This window comes from Chelonoidis abingdonii, chromosome 4 (assembly GCF_003597395.2).
Source record: "Chelonoidis abingdonii isolate Lonesome George chromosome 4, CheloAbing_2.0, whole genome shotgun sequence".
NCBI classification, from domain to species: Eukaryota; Metazoa; Chordata; order Testudines; family Testudinidae; genus Chelonoidis; species Chelonoidis abingdonii.
In genome coordinates, this window is record NC_133772.1 from 73884261 (window position 1) to 73911629 (window position 27369).

Genomic DNA, 27369 nt, shown 5'->3' on the forward strand with positions numbered 1-27369 from the left:
GACCAAACATAAGATTTAAAAGATGGTTATGTACAAGATAACCCTGATAACAAAATCAAAATATATGACACTGAGTGAGTTTCTTTAGGTTGGGTTGGTGATCTTAGGTATTTGTCAGCAAGCCGAATATATTCCATAACAAAAACACTGTCTATATCAATTTACACTATTAGTGGACCCAGAGGATCTGCTCCTTTAGCTTGCTGAGTAGAAGTGCTGATGTTTTCATTAAATGTGACGTTGTGAGATTTATTTCTAATACATTTTGTATGCAGTTCATTTACATCTCTATCATTTGCATGCATGAAACCAACCACAGATCATTAAAAAACCTCATCTCAGAGACCATGGCTGATGGCAAGAAATTCTATACAAAATTCTATTCCTACATAAGTCTGTAAAACTTGTGTACAAAGTTAAGGTAAATGTTTTTAAAGCACGTAAATGATTCAGAAGTCTCATTTAAAAAAAAAATAAAAAAAAATAGGCAATTAGGGCTAGATGCACAACAGAATATAGGTGCCTAACTTCCATGCTGAGGTATAGCTATACAGTCATCCGACTGCTCTCTAGCCCAATGAATATTTAAATAGTTACACACAATAGCACAGCTACAACAGGAGAAACAGTGAGACCTGACTCAGAAAAACCCATGGAATTAGGGAATGCACCTAAGAAGTAGGAGACCTGGGTTCAAATTCCTACTCATCATTAGGCAGACTGGGTATATGAAGCTGCATCTTACACATCCTGGATGTGTATGCTAACCAATAAGAAAGGTATGTCTGATTTGGCTTAGGAACCTAAGTTGGGGAGCTAGTTCATGGCATGAATCCCAAGCAGAGGAAAGTTGCTCTATGCTGGAGTTAGGTGCCTACATACCTTTGAGGGGCAGAACTTAGGCCACACCCCCTCCTTTGTATTTCCATTTAGCTAGTTTAGGCAGTTGCTCACTTAGCATGCTGGCTTTCATTGATCCCATTCTTAGGTGCCTAACTCTCTACATGCATTTTATAAGGAGTCTGGGTGCCTAACTCAGAGCTGAGGATTCCACTAGGCAGTAGGGCACTTTAACATTCGACTTTGAAATGCTGACTCTCAGTCCCCTTTGTGAATCTAGCCCATTTGAAAGTCAGTGGGACTTAGGATCCTAAGTGCCTAAATTACTTCTGAATATGGGAGTTGAGGCTTGTCTACACGGCGCATTAGTCCATACTAGAGGTGTAAAGTCTAGCGCACACTAGCACATTGTTTGAAACAGGACTATATTAACACACACTAGGAAACTTTTTGCGCATTCCAGCAAGGTCCACGTGGGACAGTAAGTGCACAACTTGCTAGAATTTACACGCCTTTGGTGCAGGCTAATGCATCATGTAAACAAACAGGCTCCTAAATCATGAAGCACTTAGTGCTAATGAAGGTGAGAGATGAGCTGAACAATTGTGGGGAACTGGTGCTGAGCAATTTTTACACATACTTCTTTGCTGCTACACCTCAATCTTGACCTGCAACACCCATGGGATCCGCAGCAAGTAGTATTCCCTTCAGTTACATAAAGCTTCAAGGGACTGGTGGTATTATCTACATTGGGTATATTCAGTACTAGACTAGAAAACTCATCTTTTTATTGATACATTATTAAGCACCATATGAGGATTTACATACCTGATTCCCACTATCTAAAATTGAAGCTGCAAAGTTTGCTCTCATCTCCCTAGCTTTGGACATACACTCTTATACATTTGCTTTCTGGTGTTCTTTTTATCTAAACAAGTGCAGCACAGGCAGAGACAGCAAAATCTTCCCCATGCTATCCAGCCAATATGATTAAACCCCAACATAGAGGAACCATCTCTCAATACCAGCAGATAATTCATTCTCCATGACCACTCAATCCTTATACTTTTGGCTGAGGCAACCACTGGTGGCAGTTGTGATGATTTCAATAGTGTGGAAAGAAACATGTCCAGTGGGACCTGGACTCCACCAGGTCAATAGCAGCCACTGAACAGCTGCCAGAAGGTAACGTATTTTGTGATTTACTGATCCATGTGTAGATTTCTACTACAGACCTAGAAAAAGCCACCATGTCTTTTTAATGCCACCCTGAGCCACCTAGTCCCCATATACTGGGGAGAGGGGAAGACAAAGGAAAGGGAGAGTGAATCCTTCAGTTAATCAGGTTTCTTCTTTCATTTGATAGCCACTAGAAAATTAGAACCTGTTCAAACAGGAGTCTTTCCACTGACTTCAATAGGCATTAGATGAGGCCATTAGGGACCTGCAGATAAAAGTAAGAGCAGTAATACATACTCTGTACTCAGTATCAAGGCTCCAATGATAGCCTTTGTTAGAAGAAATATAAAATGATATATTAAAATACATATTTAGTTCATTTTTGTGTTTTTTTAAAGGAATGACAAGGGAGCTATAGAGAAACAGGGCCCAAGATTGAGAAAGAAAGAGAGAAGAGAAATTCGTTGCTATGAAGTTCTGCAGGCACCACACACTTACCCCCACACCTCATAGCATTCCACTGCAATATTACACCTTACAAGTGTGATAGGCAGGGCCTTTCTTAGGGGTCACACTCAGGTGGTCTCAGAGCCCTTCCGCCTTTCAAAGGCCTTTCTGGTGAGTCTTAATAGGCACTGAAGGTCTCTCAGATATTTCTCCCTGTAACATTCTGGGCTGCAATCCAGAGCAGTGAGGGATTATGTTATTGCCTGCCCTATAACCCTAAGCGCCTCAAAAGGCTCTGCTGTGGTTCTCTTGTCTGGAAGCTCACAGTCAGCATAGAAGCCTATGTTGAGTGTCTGTAGGTTAAGAAGCTCTGACTCAGCAATTCTGATTCTAGCAGCCTGTTTGGTACACCACAACTACACTCTGGTCACACTTTGCAAGATGACCCTGTTATACCAATAAAAACTAGCAAGATCTTAAAGGGGACAAGACATTTGTCACATTTATTGTAAATACCATAATAAAATAAAAGATAACAGCAAACAATGTTGTTTGGTTATTTGTTCCTATGATTATATATATATATCCATTCACACAATCATTCATACAAGTTCTGTGTAGATATTATAGTTACCAGCCTAAAGTTGCTTGTGACAGAATACTGGCCAGGTACTCTGTACACAAGAGTGGAGCCGAGTCCGGGTCAGGTGCACCTGATGCTCCTGGAGGCTGGCAGCAGAACCATAGACTCAAAGTCCTCAGTCTTCAGAGTCCAGCTTTATAGGGATTTTTCCCTATGTTAGTTCATGGGAGTTGCTTCATTCTGCTGTTGTTAAATTAATCAGCAGGTGGCTGGCTCCATGTTGGCAGCAGAATGTTACCCAAAGTCTCTTATCTCACCCTTCTTTTTTACAGGCTTTTAGTTTGGATTCAAAGTCTATAGGTCTTGCTGTGTCACGCTGCCTTTGGGTTTGGATTGATCACCCGTCAATTGCAGGCGTGACTTTCAGCCTTGAACCTGGCTTTGATCTTCCTTCTGTTGTTCTTTTGTCCTTTTCTTTTTAGGGTGGATGCTTTTTACTTTGTTTCACTGTTGTCTAGGTCTTCAGCCGTTGGTAGTTGAACTTCACCTCATCAGGACAGGCTGGGGCTGGAGGTTGATTTTATCATCCATACATGCCTCATTCACACATCTAAACTAACTAATAAGATTACAGCAGGGTTTGCAAAAAATGAAGGTTGGAGGAAGCTTTTACAAAATGGAGTGAGCGTTTTAAAATGGGGTTTGAATTACAATATGGCAAACAGTGAATAGAAGTTACAATGCAGGCAAGTGTAGTGAATGGTGAACAGAAGTTACATTAATAAAGTGAACAATTAAAAACAATTTCATTTATCAGTTCTACAACCCCACCACATTCTCACTCCCAAAACCACATGCTCTGCAATGTCTAGCCCTCTCTTGGACCCTTCAGAGAGATATTATGGTTTGTTTGTTCCTTTAGAAGTACAATGCCCACCAGCTTGCCACATTAATTGGAGTTAACATTCACTTTAAATCCAACACAACACTGGATTGGTTTAAATTGAAAGTAAAACAAGTTTAGTAACAAAAGATAAAATTTTAGGTGAGTTCAAGTATGCTGGATATAGTTAGAAATGGTTACAAGCAAATAAAAGTAAAAAAATTCTTTCTAAAGGCTAAGACTTAGCAAAACAAGCTAAAGCCATTGTTCAAGGTAGTTTGTTTACCAATCTACCTTCCAGCAAGACAGCGCATCAATGCCTCTGTTCAGGATCTCCTACATAGTCCAAAGTGCTTGGTTCAGGGGCAGCTCTATGTTTTTTGCCGCCCCAAGCATGGCAGTCAGGCAGCCTTTGGCGGCGTTTCTACGGGAGGTCCACCGGTCATGCGGATTCGGCGGCGGCTCTGCGGGTGATCGGCCGGTCCTGCGCCTTCAGCGTACCTCCCGCAGAAACGCCTCTGAAGGCTGCCTGACTGCCGCCCTCAAGGCGACCGGCATGCCACCCCCCGCAGCTTGCCGCCCCAGGCACGTGCTTGCTGCGCTGGTCCCTGGAGCCACCCCTGGCTTGGTTAGTTTGTCTTCCTGGGTGAAAGACAAATTGGGGTTCTCTGCCTCTCTTGTTATAGACCAGTGAACCATTGAAATAGATTCTTCTGAAGATTAGCCCCCAAAGTAAAGTTTATTCAAGTTGTTTATCATGCTAGTTTTTTCCCCCACTCAGCATTTGCCAAAATACAAATTGATTTGTTTCCTACAATCTCCTCCTGCTGATGTCTTGATAGTCCTGTTTATCTTCTAAGTGATCTGCATTCCCGTTTTTTCTTAAGGTACCTTGGAGATGACTTGCAAGTGGCTGAAGCACATTCCTTTGTCTAGGGTGGAGTAGCCTGCCTGGAAGACACACTTTGATAATTTCCACTTTGTTTGTAATTTTGAATTTGTCCTCCATACATCACACAATATTAATAATCAGTAGTTATTAGCTTTCTCTTGATATCTTACATGGCACCTTTTAGATACAGATTGAGACATTAATGAGCTGGGGTACACTGAACTGGTCAGGCCATTACTGTACCAGATACCAATGAAGCCCTGGTTCTCTTGCACTGGGATGCTGTTAGGATCACACCTCAGTCACACTCTCTCAGCTACTCTATAGCAAGTATTAGCTCCTTCCAAGGTGCAGATTTTCTCCTGGTTGCCATCCCTTCTGTGGCTAATTCGTCTTTTTAAGCTTGCCTTTTCAAGTTGGAGCAGGGTATATAGATGTGTCTGTTTGGTATCAAATGAGCCCAGAGGAGCTCATTAGCCTTCTCCTGGTTGGGATGGGGATGTACACTATCACAGCAAGGATCAAATGAAAGTCAGAGGAAGCAAATTAGTCATGACTTTACTAGAGGTGTCAGTAATAATCACACCAGTAGCAATGCTTTCCTTCCATGCCCCTTCCCATCCTTTACATATAACTTTCAAAATACCTGAAGTTCTAGCTAGGTATGTTGCCATAGATTTTAAGTTCTTTTGTAAGATGACTTATTGGGTGGGTAATACAGTAGTAAAATAACAAACAAAAAACCCACCACAAAACGTGTGAAATAAAACTTATTTCCACAGATATTTCCTTTTGTCTTAAAACATTTACATCTTATTTGACCTCCTGTGATTAGTCTTCACTGTGGCATGAATGACTTGTCAATGAAATATGGTGTTCTATAAGGCTTTTCCTGTCTTATTCCATAATGAATCCTCTCAACCTTTATCCATTTTTATTTATTTTAAATCTACATTATATATGAGAAAAGCAGCAGATCTCCAGAATATGTCTTCATTTTATTTATTACACGTCTTCCAACCTGTTTAACCTTCATTCAGAAATGGAGCAGTAAATACAGTCATTTGAAATAATTTTGTCATTTACAACAGGAAATAAACTATCAACTTGATCTGAGTCAATAATAATGAGGTTGCAAATCTATTAATCTATTAGTCACTCTTATGCATCCTTTGGGATGTGATTTTACTTTTTCAAGACAAATTATGTCCTGATCTATTGTCCTGACTTTATAAGTTTCAGAATGCATACAAACACACTTCAACTGCATCCTAAAGTATTACCAGCTGAATGAACATAATAGCAATAGCTACTGTCTGGGCTTTGGGAAGTTGCTCTTTTTAACTCTGAGCTCTGCTGCTTTAATCTTCTGGATAAACTCTGACAGCTGGAATGTCCTATATCTAAGTCAACCCTTGGGAGATTTCTCCTGCAAGTGCTAGAAAGTAGTACTCTTCTAACAACTGACCTTCTGCTATGTAACAGCACTGCAGATGAGGAGAGTTCACACCTCTAATGGTTTCATCCTGCAGGATAATCTTTATGTAACTATGGCATGACACTCTGTGATTATGAAGATTATCAGTGAAATTCAGAGATAGGTTAGAGTGATAGATTAGATAAACCTAGATTAAAAATAAATTAGATGCAGATGAAATAGCTAAATCATAGTGTTACATCAGCACATCACAACCAGATGTCATTCAGATGCTGTCATGCCCCACAAGCTTGAAGGGCCATTCCCATGGAATCACGAAAACTTCAGAAAAACTGGAAGGGTGAAAACCATAATATTGGCATGCTTTTTATTGGAAACCCACTAGTTTAGCTTGGTATAACAAAGCTACATTGAGAAAAAAATAACTGGACAAAAAACTGACATCTATTAAAAAAATCTGTGAATACTAACACCACCCTTCCCCCTCCAACAATATAATCCCTCCCCATTTAAGCAACAAAGGGATCAATTCTGTGCGATGCTAGGCATCTGCTGAAATGTATTGAAGACCCTTATCCCTCCCATTTCACTGAATCCACTGGAGGTCTACTGTATGTGGCACCTTATTGGAATGGACCAAAAGTATTTAAACATTGCCAAATGAAACTGACTGCCATTTAGACATCATCACACTTCTCCCCCTCTCTTCAACTAATCATTGAATAGTCAGCCTGGAGATGGGAATTACTTGCAAACAGAGGCTATTCACTGACATGCAAATTGAAGGGGTCTGCCCAAATGTTAATTAATATCCATGAAATTGATTCAGATAGGTGGGGTCCATTCACCATGATTATCTCTTTGCAATCTCACACGTTTCCATAGGATATTAAGAATGCATAAAGAGGACCTTATAATTATTGTACTCATGCACAAAATACATTGTCTTCGTCCTTTATAAAGCTTATAATTATTTAATTTTCCTATATAAGGGTAGATGAACATTTATATAAACAACACCTGAGCCATTATAGAGTGTTTTTTCTTTACAGAAACAATTTGTTTTTGCTTCCCTAAGTCAAAAGAGGAAACAAATGACCTTGTTTGTTTGAGGAATATGGACTATTAAGGATGTACTTCTAGACCAGAAGGATAAGACGGAGGAGAAAGAGTAATGTCACAGCCCTGATGGAAGTGGATATGATACAATGATTAATTTGACAGGATAACATGGCCTTTCAATAAATTATACACTGTAGCTGTCATAAACAGTTTCACTCACATGGGATCAGGGCTGTACCTCCTGTCCCAAAATCCACAATACAGAACAAGTTGTCAGAATTTTATTAGGGTTTCTATGGCAAAGCATGGGGAAACAAAACTGAGTTATTGGCTACATGCAGCCACTTGACATCTGGATATCAATTCAAGAATGACCCAGATAAATCATCACCACAAAGATAACGTTGGTTTACATTTCAAACAGACTGGGGTGAATGAGTCAAGAGTCATGATGGTTTAAAAAAAAAAAAAACTAAAAGGGAAAATACGTAGTTCATATACATTCTAACTTTGCAAAACAAACTAATCTGTGTTAGTGAATTTAATGCTGGTGAAATAGCCAGCCCTGGAGACTGAAATACTTTCTCCACAGCAAAAGCAGCAATCGAATGAGCATCCTACAAACAACTCTGAGAATATGCCTCAGCCCTAACATAGAAGGACCATCTCCAGGGAGGAGAGGCCATGAGTCCTTTCATTATGGTCTGATGAGATTGTCAGCAAGGTGCCAAATTAGTTGTGATGGTAATTTACACTGTAAACTCCTCAAGGGCTCTTTGTCTTCGTCTTCATATAATACCACGTAAATAATGGTATCACCAATGCATCTCATATCAACTGGCCATCTGACAGGTATATAGACAGTACTGAGTCACTGCTCAGTTGGGATGGGTATGAAATGATTTTTATCTCATTACAAGTCCTTGGAGGTATCCTATATCACTCAACTTTGTTTCTGAAAAATTATATTGATATTCAAGTGAACAGTAAACAAAATGAATCTTCCTTGTGTTAATCTGTATGAGGCCAAGGAAATACTGTGGAGTCTGGGACTCAAAGAGTCTGTAAAAAGCCAATGGTACAACGCAATATTCTTTTCCATATTCTTCCTCAGGGATCTAGGGAAATCAGATGGAAAGCACTGCACATTTTTGCAGTAGCTGCCGTATGTTGTCTTAACATCCCCATCAGAACACCGGAAATAAATGTCAAGGCTGAAGGGGGACAGAAGCCCATGCTGGTGTTCAAATACATGACATATTGGCATGATATTGGCTGCCATAAGGCCTTTTATGGCCTATGTATCCTAGTGCATGTGAGATTTGGTCTGGCAAAGGTGAGTAAAGAAACAATTATTAGGTCACTGATCAGAATGGTTACTTGAGTGTTTACTAACAAATCAGACACCCTTGTTTTGGACAAACCATTATTCCAACTGAAGCAGGCTCATCTATTGTATAAGTTTGCGTCAGTAAAGCCTATTTAGTCAAAGTCATTCTCTTGTAAAAATATTGGTTGGAGAACAGTGATGTGGTGACCAAGGGAAATGTTATTCTGAATGAATGGAAATTAAAATATGGCAAAATATCTTTGACTTAAACATTTTGTGCAGGCACGCATGTTAGATTCAGTCAGCCTAGGGATATGGAAACCAGAGCTATTCTTATTAACCAAGAGGACAGCCAGTACATGCATAGCAGAACATAAGATTTCCAACACATTGGAGCACTGGTCCATCACAACCAATATCCTAAACCTGGCAGTGTCTGAAACTGAAGATGCAGGAGCAGGAGGTGAAAAAGTCCCACAGTGCACTTAGCTCGGAAAGCAGCATTCTGTGGACCAATCCTGCACTGCCGATGAAAATGGGAGTTACGCCATTGGTTTTATAGGGAGCTGGATGAGGAGGGGGGAATATATTCCTTCATGACCTTTGTGGGAACCAGCTGAAGCTTCAGATTTGATTATCTTCCATTAGACTGTGTACTATAACTACAATGTTGCTATGGCCACAAAGTAATCCAACCTACTTTAAAAAAAATACCATCACAATTTTCAATATTATTATTAAAAATAACTAATCCAGATCAAAATAGCCCCAAAGCTACTGCTAGTTATAGCTGGGTAGAGGACAAAGCTCAAGATGAACAGTTGTAGGAAATGTAAAAGCTGTGTATTTATCTCTTCCTTTCTTTTAAATACTAATTATAAAAGAATGGAACAGTTCAGAAGAGGTAGTGAACTGATAGAAAACAGAATTATACCAGGATCTTTTACCCTCTTACAGGAACCAGTTTCTCCATTATTTGCCTGAGTAATCCCTATTTAAGGATTCTGGATGCAAACATGTTGGGGAAACCTGAAGGTCATTTAACAACTTAACATATACAGAGAATGAGAGGTGAGGCAGGAACAATACAGGTGGCTCCTGTGAGGGTATTCCACCTGAGTTATTACATTTCCAAATGTGCTGCATAATGCAAGTATTAATAGGACATAGGAGCCTTTGCTGTTGCATAGAAATAGACGCACGGAAGCAAACCAAGTTATTTTCAGTAAAGTAATTTCCATTTTAAATAACACGAGGCGGAGGCTGTAAAACAGCTTCCAAATCTGAACACACCTGACACTGCATACGATCATATGGGGATGCCCAAGCTGTGTAGAAATCTGCTACTATGTTGATAAAGCTTGGGAAATGAAGAGAGAGATAACGCTCTTTGTGTCAAAAATTAGCACAGGAAACATTGTGATTTAAACAAATTCACTGGGCTACATGTCTAGGAGATAGCATTGAACAGCTGAAAAAGGAACTTCTATACAGACTAATTGGGCCAAATCAATATGTTATAAGTAGTCGGAAGAAGACGTAAAGTCAGAGAATTAGATACTCTTGGTTCGGGATGGGACTTGAAATCTGAATAAGTTCATGTGACCCTAGGCACTCCTGTATTCACACCTTACACACTGGTGCAGTAATATTTGTACAACATATGCTGGGTGAGTTATCACATGAAAGCTAATAATACGTTGGTTATTAATGTCATTGTAAAATGCATGTGCTGGCATTATAAGTGAAGTTATGAATTCCCTCTGTATGATGTTAATAAAAGGTGATTGAATCAGAAAGATCCGGGGAGAGAGTAAACAGGTTTTTTTTCTCCCAGACAAAGGAAAGGCTGTTTCCATCCAAACACAATCACAGACAATAGGCAATCACAGTCAAGTAGCCATTCATTGGCATATGAGAGGTGGCAGGGACTGATCAATTTGCATTGTAGAAAGCATCACAGGAAAAGAAACCAGAATTCAGACTTTTCCATCAGACTCCATGATACTCTTCCTCACTGCAGGAGCTTTGAACTTTGAGAGAGATATACAGTAAAAGCTGTATCATCTGGTACTTTACCAACTGGAAATGTCTAGAAACCTGCATTTCGGGGTGCCGGATCTGGGCGGCTCCCCATAGGCAGCGTCATGTCCCTACTACGCCTAGGCAGAGCAACAGCCAAGGGGGTTCCGTGCGCTGCCCCCATCCTGCCCCAAGCACTGGCTCTGCAGCTCCTCTTGTCTGGGGAACACGGCCAATGGGAACTGCTGGGTAAGCATCTGTAGGTGGAGGCAGCACACAGAGCTGCATGGCCGCTCCTCTGCCTAAGAGCAGCAGGGGCACGTTGCTGGTTGCAGGGAGTTGCCTGAGATGAGCGCTGCCTGGATCCAGCACCCAGCACCCCCTCCCATGTCTCAACCCTCATCCCTGACCCCCCTCCCGCACTCAAACATCTTCCCTCCATTGGTAAGTATAACTCTTAGGTAACTGGAATTTTTGATTAACTGGCACCCCCATTCTCTGAACATATTGGATAACAAAGCTTTTACTATATTGCAAAAGTTGACAGGACTATACAATAGAGGGGAAAAGAACCCCAAGTTACCTTTCACTTAAGAAGACAAAGGATCCAAGCACTTTGTACTTTGATGGAGATCATGAGCAAGGTGGTGGCTAGGCACCTTGTTGCAAGGAGGTGTGGTAAGAATCTTACCTTGAACCACAACTATAGTTTTGTTAAGTCTTAGTGCCTAGAAAGTGTCTTTCTGAATGTATCCCTTATACCTGATCTCACTTAAATCTTCTCTCTTTTTGATTAAATAAACTTGTTTTATTTTTTTCTCAATTAACCCAGTGCTGTGTTTGGCTTGAAATGATTAAAGCAAGAAGCTGCTGTGCTTGCCACTCTTTAAGGGAGCAACAGATCTTGTTACTCTGAACGTTCCAGTAGAGGGCTGTACATTTCAAGGCAGATGTTTGAGGAAAATTTGGGCCTAGGGATGTGTTAGGGTAACTTGGCTAGCAGTAACCAAGGCTGGTGAAGATCAGAGTGTGACTGAGGTATAACCATAGGCTGCTAAACTCACAGTTGCTAAACCAGGGCTGCTCAACACACAGACATTAAGTACATGCCTGTATGCTGGCTGGGAGCATCCAGACTGGGAGTTGCAGCAGTAGAGTATTTTAAGGACAAGCAGTGACACAACCGTTCACTGATCTGAACTGCACCCCAGAATGGAAACTTCATAAATAGATTAACTGCAGACAGCACTATCTTCACACTGAAGAGATTGCAGTGATACAACCTTGGGCTCTGAGCTCATCAGATCTCACAAATTAAGCAGGCTGTGTCTGGCTAATACTTGGAAAAGAGACCTCCAGAGAAATCCCAGGGTATTGCTGCATGTGGTGTCATCTCTGAGCCAGCACTATTCTAACGGCCCAACTTGGCATTAATATCCTCTACCAAACCCCCCCAGCAATATTCCAATACAGAAATAATTGGATTTCATTTGTAGATGAAATGATTGATAAATATAATTAGTTATAGCCTACGGAGGTAGTGTTCAAATCCATATTAGGGGTTTCTAATCAGCGTTCAAGTCCAGAAACACGAGTCTATATTTCTCAGCAATCCAAAGGAGGAGTTCATACTTGAGGATCCGTTTCCGACAATACATCTCCAATCCATCTGTATGTGAAACACTTTAGGGCTCTTCTGGTTGGAAGGCTCTGTACAAAATGTTGTACCACAGTCTTTTAAACAATGTGTGTTGGACTAGCTTTTAAAGAAAGGAAAAAGAGGGCATGCCAGTGATGATACAGATGGGTTATTAAAAATGATAATTTTCCATCTGTGATTACAAATCAAGATACTGGATAGTTGCATTATCCCGTCCACAGCAAGTGAACAGAAAATGTAGCATTAGTAAAAACCAGCGCCTGAAATCATGCTGAAGTCTAGAGATACTGTCCAGTAATAACAAAGCACCAGATGCTGTCCACTCCATAGCATTATAATACCTGGCAGTGCTAAAGACATTCCACAGTTAGGAAATGAGGATTTTTTTTTCCTGATGTGTTTCAGAGGCTACTCATCTGCTAAGACTGAATAAATCTCCATATTTCTGAATGCTAAAAATTGCCTTGGACATTGTTTCTTACTTAATAAAGAGCTCATCATAAAGCTTCCGAACAGTTAGTATGAAGTCTCTCCAAGGCAATTATAATCTTCCTGTGTCACAGACACCAATTCTCCAAACTGGAGACCCAGCAGGTGCTTTATAATAATTTCAGGCCATCCTTAGTTTCAGGAAAGAATGTCTTCTTATACCACAAGTTTTCTTGATTTATGACAAGGTTTTACAAAATCTGTGAGGAGTCTCTCTATTTTTCACTACAAGTGAATGGTTCTGCTGTTAATGAATCAGGCTGGGATTGAAGAGACAAGGTTCAATTTCCAACTCTGTCGTAGACATCCTGTGTGACCTTGGACAAGTTATTCAATCTCTCTCTGGCTCAGTTCCCCATCTGTAAAACAGAGCTAACAGTACCTGGGGTTAGGAGGGACCACAAGGGCATCTAGGATTTATTGTGTCTAAACCATCCAAGACAGATGGCTGTCCAGCTTCTTTTTGAAAACCTCCAGCGAAGGAGCTCCCATGACATTCCTAGGTAGTTTATTCCATTGTCTTACTGTTCTTACAGTTAGGAAGTTTTTCCTGAGAGTTAATCTAAATCTGCAGTGCTGAAGTTTGAAACCGTTGTCTCATGTCCTGCTCTCCATGGCAAGAGAGAAACTTTTCCTCCATCTTTTTTTATGGCAGGCTTTCAATTATTTGAAAATAATTGTTACATACCCTCTTAATCTCCTCTTTTCCAAACTAAATATACTGAGTTCCTTCAACCTTTGCTCATGTAGCTTGCATTCCATCCCTTTGATTATCTTTGTTGCTTGTCTCTGGATCCTTTCCATTTTCTCTAAATCCTTTATATGCATTGGCACCCAAAACTGGATACAGTACCCTGTCTGAAGCATAACCAGCAGCAAATAGAGTGGTACTATCATTAAGACTACAATTTGGTCATAGGTATTTTTAGTAAAAGTAAAATAAGCGAAAATCACAGCCATGACCACTCCATGACATTTACTATAAACCCCTCCTGACTAAATCTTATCTGCTCGTAGGGCACCACTGCTCTGAGGGGCCCCAGGGCGCTGATGCTCTGGGGTGCCCCAGCTCCAGCGGTAGGGGCTAACTGCCTCTGGCTGCCCACTGCTCCGAGGCCTCTGGGACTGCCCACTGGCTGCTGCTCAGGCTGCCCCTGGGACCGCCTCAGGGTCAGCTGCCCTGACTTCTGCAGCTGTGGAAGTCACAGAAAGTCATGGAATCCATGACTTCCACAACTTCTGTGACAGACTCGCAGCCTTACCTATCACCTTCCATAACTTGCATGCTATGCTTCTGTTAATGTAACCCAAGAGTAGCATTTGCTTTTTTTGCAACAGAATCACATTGCTGACTCATGTTGATGTTGTGATCCACTGCAACTCCCAGATCATTTTTAGCAGTGCTGCTGACAAGCCAATTATTCCCCATTCTGTATTTATGCATTTGGTTTTTTTCCCGTAAGTGTAGTGCCTTACATTTGTCTTTGCTGAATTTCATTTTGTTGTCTATAGCCCAGTTCAAGTTATCAAGATACCTTTGAATTTTAGCTCTATCATCCAAAGTGTTTGCAACTCCCACCCCAGATATGTGTGTCACCTGCAAATTCTCTTTATTCCTACATCCAAATCATTAATAAAGATGTTAAATAACACCAGACCCAGAACAGATCCCCGTCAAACCCCACTTGAGACCTCCTTCCAATCTGACATCATTTCATTAATAGTTACTCTTTGTTTGCAGTTGTTTAACCAATTATATATGCACTATATGGTAGTTCTAATGAGCCCGCATTTCTCCCGTTTACTCATTGGCAGCGTGGGAACGTGTGCTTAGAGGAGGGTGTGAAAAGGTGCAAGTAGCTGGTGGGGGTTCCCTCGGGGGAGAGAGAGAGAAGAGGCATAGGCAGCAGACGAGGGACGTCAGGAGAGGGGGCAGAGAGATGAAGGTGGGGGTAGGGACCAAGCAGGAGTGGGGCCTGGGGTGTAGTGCAGTGGAGCGTTGGCAGGGCCTCGGGGGGAGAAGGCTGAGTGGGGGCAGGCCTCACGGGGTGGGGCCGCGATGTGGGTGCTGGTGGCCCTCCCCCGGCTTCTAGGGAGTTTCAGGTGCTTATGCCCAGCCTCTCCAAATGCAGGGGTCACACTCCGCCAATGAATTTACTTATGAAAATGTCACGTGGGACTGTGTCAAAAGCTTTGCTAAAGTCCAAGTATATTATATCAAACACTTTGCCCCTATTCACCAAACCAGTTACCTTGCCAAAGTAGGAAATTAATCTTGTTTGGCAGGATTTTCTCTTAGTAAATTCATGCAGGCTGCTAGTGATCACTCTATCATCATCCAGGTATTTCCAAATACTTAGGAGATGCTCAGATACTATAATGATGGCGGCCATATAAATACCTAGATGGATGCATCAGCATCCCCCATTAAACACTTTAGACCAGGCCTAAGCGAGGGCCATATTACTCCAAAGAAAACAGCTGAGGCCGAACCCCACCCAGCCCCTCAAAACACCTCCCCCCAGCACCACCCAACCCCCTCAAACCCTTCCCCCAGCACCGCCCACCCCATGGAAACAAACCTTCCTTCTCCAGTGCTGCGCTTCCCCACCCCGCCGAAACAGCAGTATTGAACCTTAGTAATATGTAATAGCAGGCCCCTAAGGTAGTATAATTAAGGTAAAAGAAAAATGTCTTTTTGCTAGAAGTAGAATAAGATCTTCCCCCTACTTTGTGATCAATTGCTCTGTTGAATGAATGAAGTATGACTGAGGAAGGCGTGGAAGGCAGCACCTCCAGACAGCCACAACCCTTGGAGAGGGGATGGGAGCCAGACCTAGGACAATCAAACTTGTCAGGTGGGCTGACTGAAGAGCAGACATACTGATTGTCTCTGGGGTTAGAAGCAAGCACTTTCCTTTGGGAACACCCTCTTTGCAGCATTGGGACAACCCCAGCAAAAAAGACCAATTTTTATGAGAGACAAGATCAATAGAACAGGTCAGCCACTGACTCGCCACTTGCCTCCTTACAGTCTCCCCGCAAGTACAAAAGCCCCCCATCACTGCCCACCTGCTCGGCTCATCATCCCCTCACTCTCCTGGCTCACCTACTCTCCCTCTGCCATCCGCTCGCCTCCTCAGCCCCTCTCCCCCGCGACCGGCTCACCTGCCCCCCCCCCACTGCCCACACACTTGGCTCATCATCCCCCAACTCCCTCCCAGCTCGCCGCCTCATCCCGTGCCATCTGCTCGCCTCCTCAGCCCCTCCTGCCGCCAGCTCACCTGCCTGCCCACCACTCGCCTCTTACCTTCTGCTGCTGCCCCCGTCCCCTGCCGCTGGCTCACCCTCACTCCCCAGCCTCTCACTGGCCCCTTCACCACCCCACCCACCCACCAGCCAGCCATTGGCTTGTCCCACCCTGCCTCTTGGCTACTCACCCCCGTGGGTCACAGAGTGAGCCCACGTGGGCCATATGTTGTGCAGGCCTGACTTACACAAGAGTCATTTTTTCAACTAAAAGATGAACAAAAAGAGCTGGTGCACCATAGGGTATCATATGCAATTTCTGCATGTCAAATTAGAAAAGCAGAGATTAAGGATTTACTCTCAAAACTGAAGAACTTTCCCTCTTTGGCTAGTTGTTTACCCACAGTGTAGAAAGTAACTAGGTCAGAATTTGCAGCTCATTCAGTTGGAAACTGTTGATTCTGACCTGAATGTATAAAACATTCACACACGAAACGGTTAATTTCATAGATTCTGAGGCCAGGAGGAACTTCTGTGATCATCTAGTCTCACCTCCTGTTTAACATAGGCCATAGGAGTTCCCTGAATTAATTCCTGTTTGAACAAGAACACATTTTTTTTAAAAAAAAATAATGAAATTAGTAAAAGCAGCTTTCTGAAGTTGCACGTGTCATGCTCTTGGGTATGATCAACCACTGAGAGCTAGTTCTGAGGCTCCTTATAATGGGATATCCTGCTGGGGACTCTTGGTGGAAAGAACTTTTTAGGACAAATGAAATCTGTCCCTTATTACAGTGAAGGGGACTGTCTCATGCTTATGCATTTTCAGTTGAAATCAGTTAACTGAATCTTTATTAATACAGTCCAATGTTGTTGTTTTTTCTCATTCAGCTCTGGGCTCTTTCATACTTTTACTCCAGTCTCATCAGTAAGACAAACTAGTAGGAAAACTACCATAAGTGCAAAATAAAATGGGACCAGAATTGAAAGGAACAGAGTGAGGGGACAGCCTGATAAAAATAAACATGCATTTCATTAAAATTTAGTGTAAATGTTCCAATCTCCCATAGAGTATGTCCACCAGCATGTATTCTTGCTATTATGTGGTATGAATGTGATTCGTGTCCAGAATGATTGATTTATAAAATATTCCAACATATTATGCCCACTCTCCACACAGTAATAGGTATGTGGGATGTGGTCCATAATTCCCTGCTGCTTATTTTGCAAAAGGCTATTGCTTCCATTTTGAGTTCCTCTGATAATTGGCAGTGTTTGCAGAAGCAGCCAACATTTTACATTAAAGGTTCCGGAGGATGCATCATGTGCTGATTGCTTTCTCTGTCAATTCATTTTGTTTGCACGGTAATGAAATAGAAATGAAGCTATCAAAAATATTCAGCTCATAAAATCTGAAGGAAGATGGGCAGCCCATTCTAGCCAACCTGATAGTATTCCACCTTGATGAGATTAGTATACTGATTCCCAATATATCCCTCTAGTAACAAGACAAGATAAGAGGATGACATGAGACAAGACTGTGAGTGACCCTTTCATAATCTGAATGCTTCTGGGTGTTGGGGTATTGGCCACCAGATCAAGTGTTGGGGTAAGTGTTAGTTATTTTTTGGTATAGAGGGCAGTTTTGCAAATATCAAGGTGCTTTACAAAATTATAAATATATACCCAATTCTGGAACTTTAATATTTTACCTTCCGTGAAGAGTGCACTGCACTGAATAACACTCAGTGCCTATAACAAAGACACTCCCACCTTGCTGAAGGACATTGACAAGGAATGTGCAGAGAACACTTCACCTTGCATTGAAATGGAGCCTGTGGGATACAGCAGCTAGAATGACGACACTAGTCACATTGCAACAGTTAAGGAAAAAAGAGGTGAAGAAGAGTAATTCTAAATGTACAGAACATAATTGTCGGAGTTGGAATTTGGTCAACACATTAGGTTCAGATTTACACTTTGTGTGAAAGATGGCATTTGAAGATGCACTGCACCTTCCCTAGGGCCAAGACTCTGGTTCCATTATGACTTAGAAAGAAAAATGTCATCTACTAAATCACCCATACTACTTGCTACAGCATCCTATTTTTTCTCCTGGAAGAATCCCATGCTCGTACCTACTGACTTCAATTCTGGAGACTAAGTGATAGAGTCTACCACTTCTTTCATGAAACTGTTTCACATCCTAATAGATCTTGCTGTCATCATTGGCTGCGCCTTGCCAGCCAAAGAGATGTGATTTGAAAAATAAAATTTATTTCTCAGCCCTGGCAACTGCGGTTCAGTTTCTCCCTCCTCACACCCATCTCTCAAAAAATACCTTAAAAAGAACACTTTGTTTCCTGCAAACACATCTGAGTGACTAGAGACATTGATCGACCTTGTTGGAAAGCAATAAAATGCAACACCATTAATGTTGGGGAGAAATGAACATTGTCATTAAGCAGAATTGAGCATGTTAGAAAGTGTGGATTGTGAGCCAAAAGAGAATTTAAATATTCCCAGAGTTGCCTACACCTTCCTCTCCTCCAGGGATTTATTGTCGTTCGCTGTTGTGCTTCCATCCCTAATAAATTGAATAGCAGGCTCACTAAATGCAGAGCAATCAGTTGCTCCAATTATTTATATGAAATGTTATCCTTCCAACAAAAGGATATTGGCATGCTCTATTACTTGGCAAAGTCTGCCTTCACAGTGTTTTGTATTTTTTCCCTACCTCAGTTTGAACTGAATTAAATCACTTAGCATGTTGCTTAAATGAGCCTGCTATATGAAGCAGTGAGAGTGTTTGCCTCCTGGAATGTCTCAGACTTGGCAAAACCAGGTCCAAAGACAGCACAGTGAAGGCCATTCATCAACTTTATTATCATTCTCAGGCCTTGTCTACACTGGCAAGTTTCTACGCAGTAAAGCAGCTTTCTGCGGTGTAACTCCTGAGTGTACACACTGACAAGTCACGTAGCGTGCCAGTGTAGACACCCTGGTTGACCTCAGCGCTGCAACTGGCCTTCCGGAGGTGTCTCACAATGCCTGTTCTTGCCTCTCTGGTCATCGTTTTGAACTCTACTGCCCTGCCTTCAGGTGACCAACCATTATCCCCACCCCATAAATTCCTTTGGAATTTTGAAAGTCTCTTTCCTGTTTGCTCGGTGATGTGTGCAGTGGTCTCAGTGCATCTTTCCAAGTGGCCACGCCTCCATTCCCCCACTTGGAACAATGCTGAGCTGCTGGGCTGCATCCGCATTTGAGGAGAGGAGGCTGTGCAGTCCCAGCTGTGCTCCAGCAATAGGAATTATGAGACCTATGGACAGATTTCATGATGCATGATAGAAAGGGGCCATGACCAGGACACACTGCAGTGCAGGGTCAAAGTGAAGGAGCTGTGGAACGCCTATCACAAGGCACGGGAGGTGCTGCGCCCACGAGCTGCTGGTTCTACGAAGCTGGACGTAATACTCTGTGGCGACCCTACCTCCACTGTGAAGGCCACTGTCAATACTTCGGTAGTTCATGTGCCAGTCGAGAGAGACTGAGCCAGGAAGAAGAAATCTTGGATGAGGATGTGGAGGGGGATCCCAAAGGCAGAGCATGACTCGGAAGTCTGAGATGCATGCAGCCAGGAGCTCTTTTCTACCCTGGAGGAGGCTAGCCAGTCACAGCTGTCAGATCCTGGTGAATCAGAAAACAGGAGAGGAGGCCCCTCGGAGAAGAGGCCCCTGGAATCTCTGAAGCGAGTTGTTGGGGGCAGGAGGCTTCTGTCTGTATGATGCATGTACCACTACATGCCTAGTCTGAGTGGCAGAACAGGCTGTTGATTGACTCCCTCACTTTACGGGAATCTGCCTCAGAGATCTCCAGGTTCTTTGGCAGAGCTGCTTTGTTTCTTTTAACAGTAACTTTCCTGTGCCACTCTGCCATCACTTGCGGGATGAGGGGGTCCATTGCTACACACAAGCAATCTGCATAAACCACAGTCTTGGAGAAGAGCTTCTCTTGATTCCCTGCTCACCCTCAGCAGCAAGGTATCTTCCATAATGAACATAGCCTGTGGAAAATGTGGGGGCAAGAATGATTATCAGGCCTCCTATACAGTACTGGCTCTCCCCAAGAGCCATGTGCCCACTGTACCGTATGATCCGGGAATACTGATTTATCCTGCCCCTGTGGCTACTCGCCATTTTGGGGGTCTTGTGGGATCATCTGTGCTTGCCTGAGGTCAGCCAGTTAGTGACAGGTATGTGAATAGTGGCTGTGTTTTAAATCAGTGTTCTGTGTGTTGCAAACAATACTGCTGTAAAATGTTGCATTTTGGTTTCACAGAGATGACTTTGGGAGTCCAGTCTCCCTCTTTGTTATCGCCGGATGAGTGGCTGCACAGAATTAGAAAGTGGCCACAGAGAACTAAAGAGAACTTTCTGTGTGAGGTTATGATTCACTCCACGGCTGAAAAACAGGAATTGAAGGAGTGGCTGGACAACGAGAAGAGGGGCTGAAAGGAGAATGTGACATGACAGAATGAAGCTATGGAGTGACTTTTAAATATTATGGAGCACCAAGAGGACAAGCTCCAGGTGATATTAGCACTGCAAACCGAGCAGCTTCGTGGCCGCTCTCCCCTGCATACGGTGTCACAAAGCTCTTTCCCTTGTGCCCTTTCAGACACCACCACCACACTCAACCTCCTGGCTCCAATCTGTACCTACGGCATTCCACTCCTCCTCCATCAGAGTCCAGCCCTGCAGACTCCAAGTACCCACTGCACTCAACACCCGTCCTTCTGCAGTTTAGCCCTGTTGAAGTACTGTATCTGCTGCACTGTACTCCAAAGGAGAAGGCTGGATATGATCCCTGGACATACACAAATCTTTAACCGTCCCAGGACCCCACCTCCTCCTGGGACCTTCTCTTCCTCCATCCCCCTCAGTGATGATGTGTTTTTTTTGTTTCTCTCTCCCCTCTGCTTGTTGTTTTTAATAAAATAATTGTGTTGATTTGAAAGCAATCTTTATTCTATTAATCAAAAGTAAACAGCACTGCAAAACAACAGACAATTACCTTAAACCTTCATATTGCATTGTCGGGACCAATCACAATCACCTTCTAGCATTACAAGCACAGCCCTCCCGAGCATAGCAACAAATATTAGAGGCTTTCAGCTTCAAATTGCTGCCCTAAGGCATCTCTGATCCTTATGGCCCCTCACTGTGCCCCTCTAATAGCCATGGTCTCTGGCTGTTCAAATTCAGCCTCCAGGCACTGAGCCTCAGCGGTCCAGCCTTGAGAAAAGTTTTCACCCTTCCCTTCACAAATATTATGAAGCGTACACCATGTGGCTATAAACATAGGAATATTGTCAATGGCCAGGTCCAGCTTCCCATATAGGCAGCACCAGAAGCCCTTTAAACAGCCAAAAGCACACACAACCTATTGTTGAACTGCTCCTTGTTGCTGTCAAGGTGCCCCGCGTATGACTTCATAAGTCACATCATTAGAGGGTAGGCGGGGTCTCCCAGGATCACAATGGGCATTTCGACTTCCCCTATGGTGATCTTCTGGTCCAGGAAGAAAGTCCCTGCTTGCAGCTTCCTGAACAGGCCAGTATTCCGAAAGATGTGTGCCTCATGCACTTTTACAGAGCAGCCTGCATTAATGTCTGTGAAATGCCCATGGTGATCCACAAGCGCCTGGAGAACCATGGAGAAATACCCTTCCAATTAATTTACGCGGTGGCTAGGTGCTTTGGTGCTAGAATTGGAATATGTGTGCCATCTATTGCCCCTTCACAGTTAGGGAAGCCCATTTGTGCAAAGTCATCCATAATGTCACACGCGTTGCCTAGAGTCACGGTCTTTCAGAGCAGGATGCGATTAATGATCCTGCACACTTCCGTCAACACAAGTCCAACAGTTGACTTTCACACTCCAAACTGGTTAGTGACCGATTGGTAGCAGTCTGGAGTAGCCAGCTTCCACAGTGCAATTGCCATGCACCTGTCCAGCGGCAGGGCATCTCTTATTCTTGTGTCTTTGTGCCATAGGACTGGGGTGAGCTCATCACACAGTTTCATGAATGTGGCTTTCCTCAGCCAAAAGTTCTACAGTTACTGCTCATCTTCCCAGACGTTCATGATGATGTGATCCCACCACTCAGTGCTTGTTTCTTGAGCTCAAAAGTGGCGTTCCACTGTCATCAGCACCTCCGTGAATGCCAAAAGCAGAGTGAGCAATACATAAACCATTGAAAGATGTTATCAAATGTGGATGAAAGCACAGAGATTGCTGGGATGCAAAACAATGGATCACAGGGCATTGGGACAGGACCTAGGATGCCTCGCAACTCCCTCCACCTTCCCACAACTGTTAGTGTCAGAAGAGGAAGAGATGATCTGTGGGATGGCTACTCAGAGAGCACTGCTCCGAATACTGCTGCATGTGCTGCAAGTGTGAACATACTATTGCCCAGGCAGCTGACAGTGTGAATACACAAAAGTAGTTTCCCTTCAGCACTCTCTGAGTGGCACTGTAACTCCCAGTGCTGTAACCCCACCATGCAGACATACCTTCAGACACAAGCTTCTTGCTCAGAGGGGTAGTCCTCATAGATACCATATACAGTAATGCCAGGGACCTGACATATGGCTCCCTTCTTTCAAGAAGGGCAGGCATTCTGAGAAACATCATTCCTTTTTCTACATCCTCTCTGCATAAAGTAGGAACAGAGGAAGGAAGACTTTCATGATGTAAAACCAAGGAAATGAACTTTGTGGGATTTTAAGTTTTACTTACTATACTAAAGATTGTAAAGATATTCCGCACAGCAAGCCAGACAAATGGTCAAGGTGGTGCTATACTGTGCCTCTGTTACTGTGATACCACATGCTTTGGGGAAAGATGGTGATTCCCTTTAATTTAGCAAGAAAATATTACAGAAATGAGTTTTCTGGTTGAAATCTTTGCTGAAAGAGAAAATAGTGGAAAATATTTTCAACAAGAAATTTTCAGTTCATCTGCTGTTCATATCATGATTCCGACAGTAATACTCATCCAAACAAGGAACAGAAACAATTCCGTATGACCTCTGAGTCCAATCAAAATTAAGCAAAATTTATCATATTTTGAATATCAAATAAATCACTATATATTGCTCATGCTCAATTTGCAAAACATAAATTATCTACAAAAATTAGTCTGCAAATAATTTCAAATCAATACATTCAACAAAATACAAACCTACTTGCAGTCTACAGGTAGAAAAAGAAAAAGAGGTAAAGTTTGCTCAATTTCCTAGAATTATTTACCCAGCTCTTGTAATCACACTCTATCTGCCTATTACAATTGAAAGAGAAAACTACCAGGGAAAAACATAAATTAGCTCATCATGAAGAAGTATACTGTAAGGATTGAAAGTATCAATATTTTCTCCAGCACAGGAATCTGAATTTTCCTATTTCCTATTTTTCTGGGGAAAAATTGTAGCATACAACAGTATGAAACTTGACTGGCTTCACATTTATCTGCAGACCTGAAACTCAGCCCTGCTTTTTCAAAAGTTTTATGAACCCTCTGAGTAGAGGCGGCTCTAGACATTTCGCTACCCCAAGCACGGTGTCATGCACCGTGGGGGGCGCTCTGCCGGTCGCCAGTCCCGCGGCTCCGGTGGACCTCCCGCTGCGGAGGGTCTGCTGGTCCCGCGGCTTCGGGGACCGGCAGAGCGCCTCCCGCGGCATGCTGCCCCAAGCACGTGCTTGGCATGCTGGGGCCTGGAGCCGCCCCTGCTTCTGAGTAAAACTGGGCCTGATTTCATGCAAAGGTAGGTCCAATTTATGGTTCTTTTATAAACCAGATGAAGCTCACTAGTTGTAACCGAATTTTCATTTTAATGTTTGCATTTGTCTGAACCCCAGACTCCAAGTAAGCTTATGGGGTGCAAATATACAACAATCAAAACTGGAAAAAAAAGCCTAAAAACCTAATTTTGTCTAAAATCATTTGAATGAAACATGCAAAGTTTTGAATGACAGTTATGCAAAATGTAACTAACATCAATGTTTAGTTCTGGGATTAACAGTCATGGGATTTACACCAATTTTAATTCTATTTTATTAAAATACTGGTCCCAACCTGGCAAAGCACTTAAGAAGATGAGTAATCTCATTGATTTCAATGGGACTATTCATGTCCTTAAATTTAAGCATGGAGTTTGTTGGATCATGATCACTAGTGCAAATGCTAGCTCTAGTAAACAGAGAATCTAGTAAATGGAGCAGAAGCCCAGGGTTTCCAGCAAAGTCATCCATGCAATTATGCACCTAGGATGAATGAACAGTTCATACAGTCAGAGAGACAAGGGATGGGAAAAGACCTATTACATCATCACGAATATTTTGAAATATTGTTACCTATAGCTATCTACATTGCACAGACACAAATCAGTACAGCGGGCTGAATTTTTTCAAATGTTGATATTTTAGAAAAATTTCAAGACTAGAAAAAATACAAAAGGAAAATTTATTTTTCCTTTCCTTCCCCTCCCACCCCTTTTTAATTTTGTGACCAGTTTCACAACTCAGGCACTTATATGCCTAGATATCCAGCCAGGCATCTTTACTTAAACATTATTTACGTGCATTTGTGGGAGCTACACATAGGTGTGTGTATTTCACCATTAACATCCAAGTACTTCTGACATCTGGACAATCAAGCTGTATATCTGCAATGATTTAAGATATTGTAAGGCAATAGACTATGACACAATCAGATCTTGGCACATTCTCCAAATTGGAGAGCTTTAAGGGGCTTTCAGTGGTCTCAAATGAGACAAATTAGTCTAGGTGAAAAGGAATTTCAATTCTAGTGCTAGATAGCCACACATTTGATGCTTCAGATAACAGAAAGAATTTATTTCTATCCCTGTATGGGACTTTCAAACCAAAGAGGATTCAGAACAGACTTGGAAAAGCAAATCCTTTAAAAACAAAACAAAATCAAGATAATCTTTCTGCCCAGAGAGTAGTTTAGAGGACTTAATAAATTCATATTGTTTACTGAGTCTGGATGAGAACCATACATTACTGAGGAGGCACCTTTGCCACTTTAGTTAATCCAAATGTTGTGCCAATGCTGGCAACATGGGACATGAAATATTGTAATTGACAAATGTTGGACTCATATCCCTAGATAGATGAAAGGGATCAATATTAGTTGTTTCTCTCACTCCAGGCAAAGTATGTATATGTATAACAAGAGATACACTGAAAATGATAGGTGTGGGATGAATTTATTCCCTCATTGCTCATTTTGCAATAGATTATTTATCCCACCTGCCACATGAGTTTTTATGTGTCCTAATGATTTGTGTATATCTTTGATACAGATACTTTCAAAACAGAAACATCCACTCTAGAGACAGAGATACACATCATCAGTTAGGCTTGTCTGATGCTATGAATACCTGGGTCCAATGTCAATTTCAGTCAAGGCTAAAAAAACAAACTCATAAAGAGGAAAAAGCTGGAAGGAATCTTACATGATTCCAAGTATCTAGACTAGCAGAATCAGGAAACTAGAGTGATTTCTAAAGATATATGCTACCGGAGATATGACCTAGGCTTTCAGTGGAGGCAAACCCCAAGCTTGTCATATTGATCTTCCTGTTTGTCATCATTTGGAAAAAAACTATCCCTTTTCATTTCCAGCTGCCCTTGAGATATTTCAGTTCTTTTGATTGATTTGGGTGCACTGCATTCATTTTTGAATTTCTTATAGCTAAACTCATTCTTCAGGAATGTAATATTTCAATATACTGGATCAAAGGAGCCCTCTACAATCATCAATTTAATGAGGACTCAATGTTCATTTTTATGAGTTTTCTTCATTCCTATCAAAATGAGCATGAGTGCCATAGATTCATAACAAAAAGGGGGAATTAAAAAAAGTCTGGGCTAAACTAGTGGTAGAAATTAATTTAATTGCTAGTACCAGATCAAACTATGCACATCATTCAAAGAAAGAATTAATAGTCAGCAATACTTTTGGTATTTAACCTTGAAATATGGACAAGCTATTTAAACAAATCCAGCAAGCAAACTCAATCAGTATAAAGAATTCATTAATGTAAGAGACCAGGCTATTACCCAAACAAAATATAAACGTCATTGCAAAAACTAAGTTTATAGCTGAAGCTCAACAGGAGTTCTAAAGCGGGGGGAGGAGGTGTCAATTAATGTTTGAAGCAATTATGCCTAAGATTTTCAGAGATGAATGCCATTAACAATGAAAACCATAAACAACATAAACCTGCAGCTCACAACATGCAGAATTAAAAGTCAAGTCTTAAGGAAATGCTGCAATGAACTTCCTGCAGCTAATGTCTCAGGTTAAATTTGTGGTTCAACATGGATGTTTGCAAAGCAAGATAAATTTCTAATCTGCATTCAGTTAGATGAGCCAATATCCAGCAGTAGAAACAATGCACAATACTGCCAACAGAAATAAAGAATCAATGGACTTGGAATGACCTTTAGAAATACTGTGGAAGATCTGCTAAATAGGGAAGCTCAGTAGTTGTATTTACATGTATTAGATGACAGCTGGCAATAGTGGATTTTAATCTCATGTTTACCACTGAATTGATCTGCAGGTCTGAGGTATATCACTTATGCCACATTTCAACTCTCTGCAAGTTGGGGATATTTTATTCACAAATGTTGTGAGGCTTAATTCATTCAGGTTTGTCCCCTTCTTTGAGATGCTCAGAGGAATGGTGCCATAGCAGTGGCAATTGTTCACAGGATTACAGATGTCAGAGGTGGGAAAGGGCTGGAGCTCAGAAATTCAGATTAAATTTCAGGGTGTCTATATCTCAGGTTCCAGTTTAATGTAAATATGTGCTGTACAAGCACAGTTTGTATCTAGATTTGGGCCCTAAATTCCCCTATATTCTATGGGGCTCAGATTCCAGGATCCACTTCTAACGTTAGAAAGGATCAATTAAATAATTCAGCCCATCTCTGAGTCATTATCAGATTACTCCCTGCCATTTATTTTTTAGGGCTTAATGTTCCAACTGTGGCAAATTGCCAGTACTGTTCTCTGGGTCTCGAGCTTTCTCTCTCTGGTAGGTCGGAATTGGCTCTGAACAGTTCTTATCACTCCCCAGGCCTTGGAGGAGGAAGGAGAGGAGCGGCTGCCCGCCCTCTACTACAGCCAAACCCAGGGGCCTGGGGTGTGAAACTGCAGCGGTTTCTTCCCCTGGTTACTTCCCTCCTCACATTGA

General features: G+C 42.1%; 1 protein-coding gene across 3 annotated transcripts in view; it reads right to left on the bottom strand.

Annotated features, from left to right (window-relative positions):
* Nucleotides 1–27369, bottom strand: part of LRRC4C (leucine rich repeat containing 4C) — a 933364-nt gene that overhangs the window by 229782 nt on the left and 676213 nt on the right. The window contains exon 4 of one of the 3 annotated variants that reach the window (XR_004375621.1): nt 24747–24804. The exons of the other annotated variants lie outside the window; for them this stretch is intronic. The gene's annotated coding sequence lies outside the window, so the exon portion shown is untranslated. Of the gene's footprint in view, nt 1–24746; nt 24805–27369 lie in introns of those variants that run through there. 3 annotated transcript variants of the gene reach the window in all.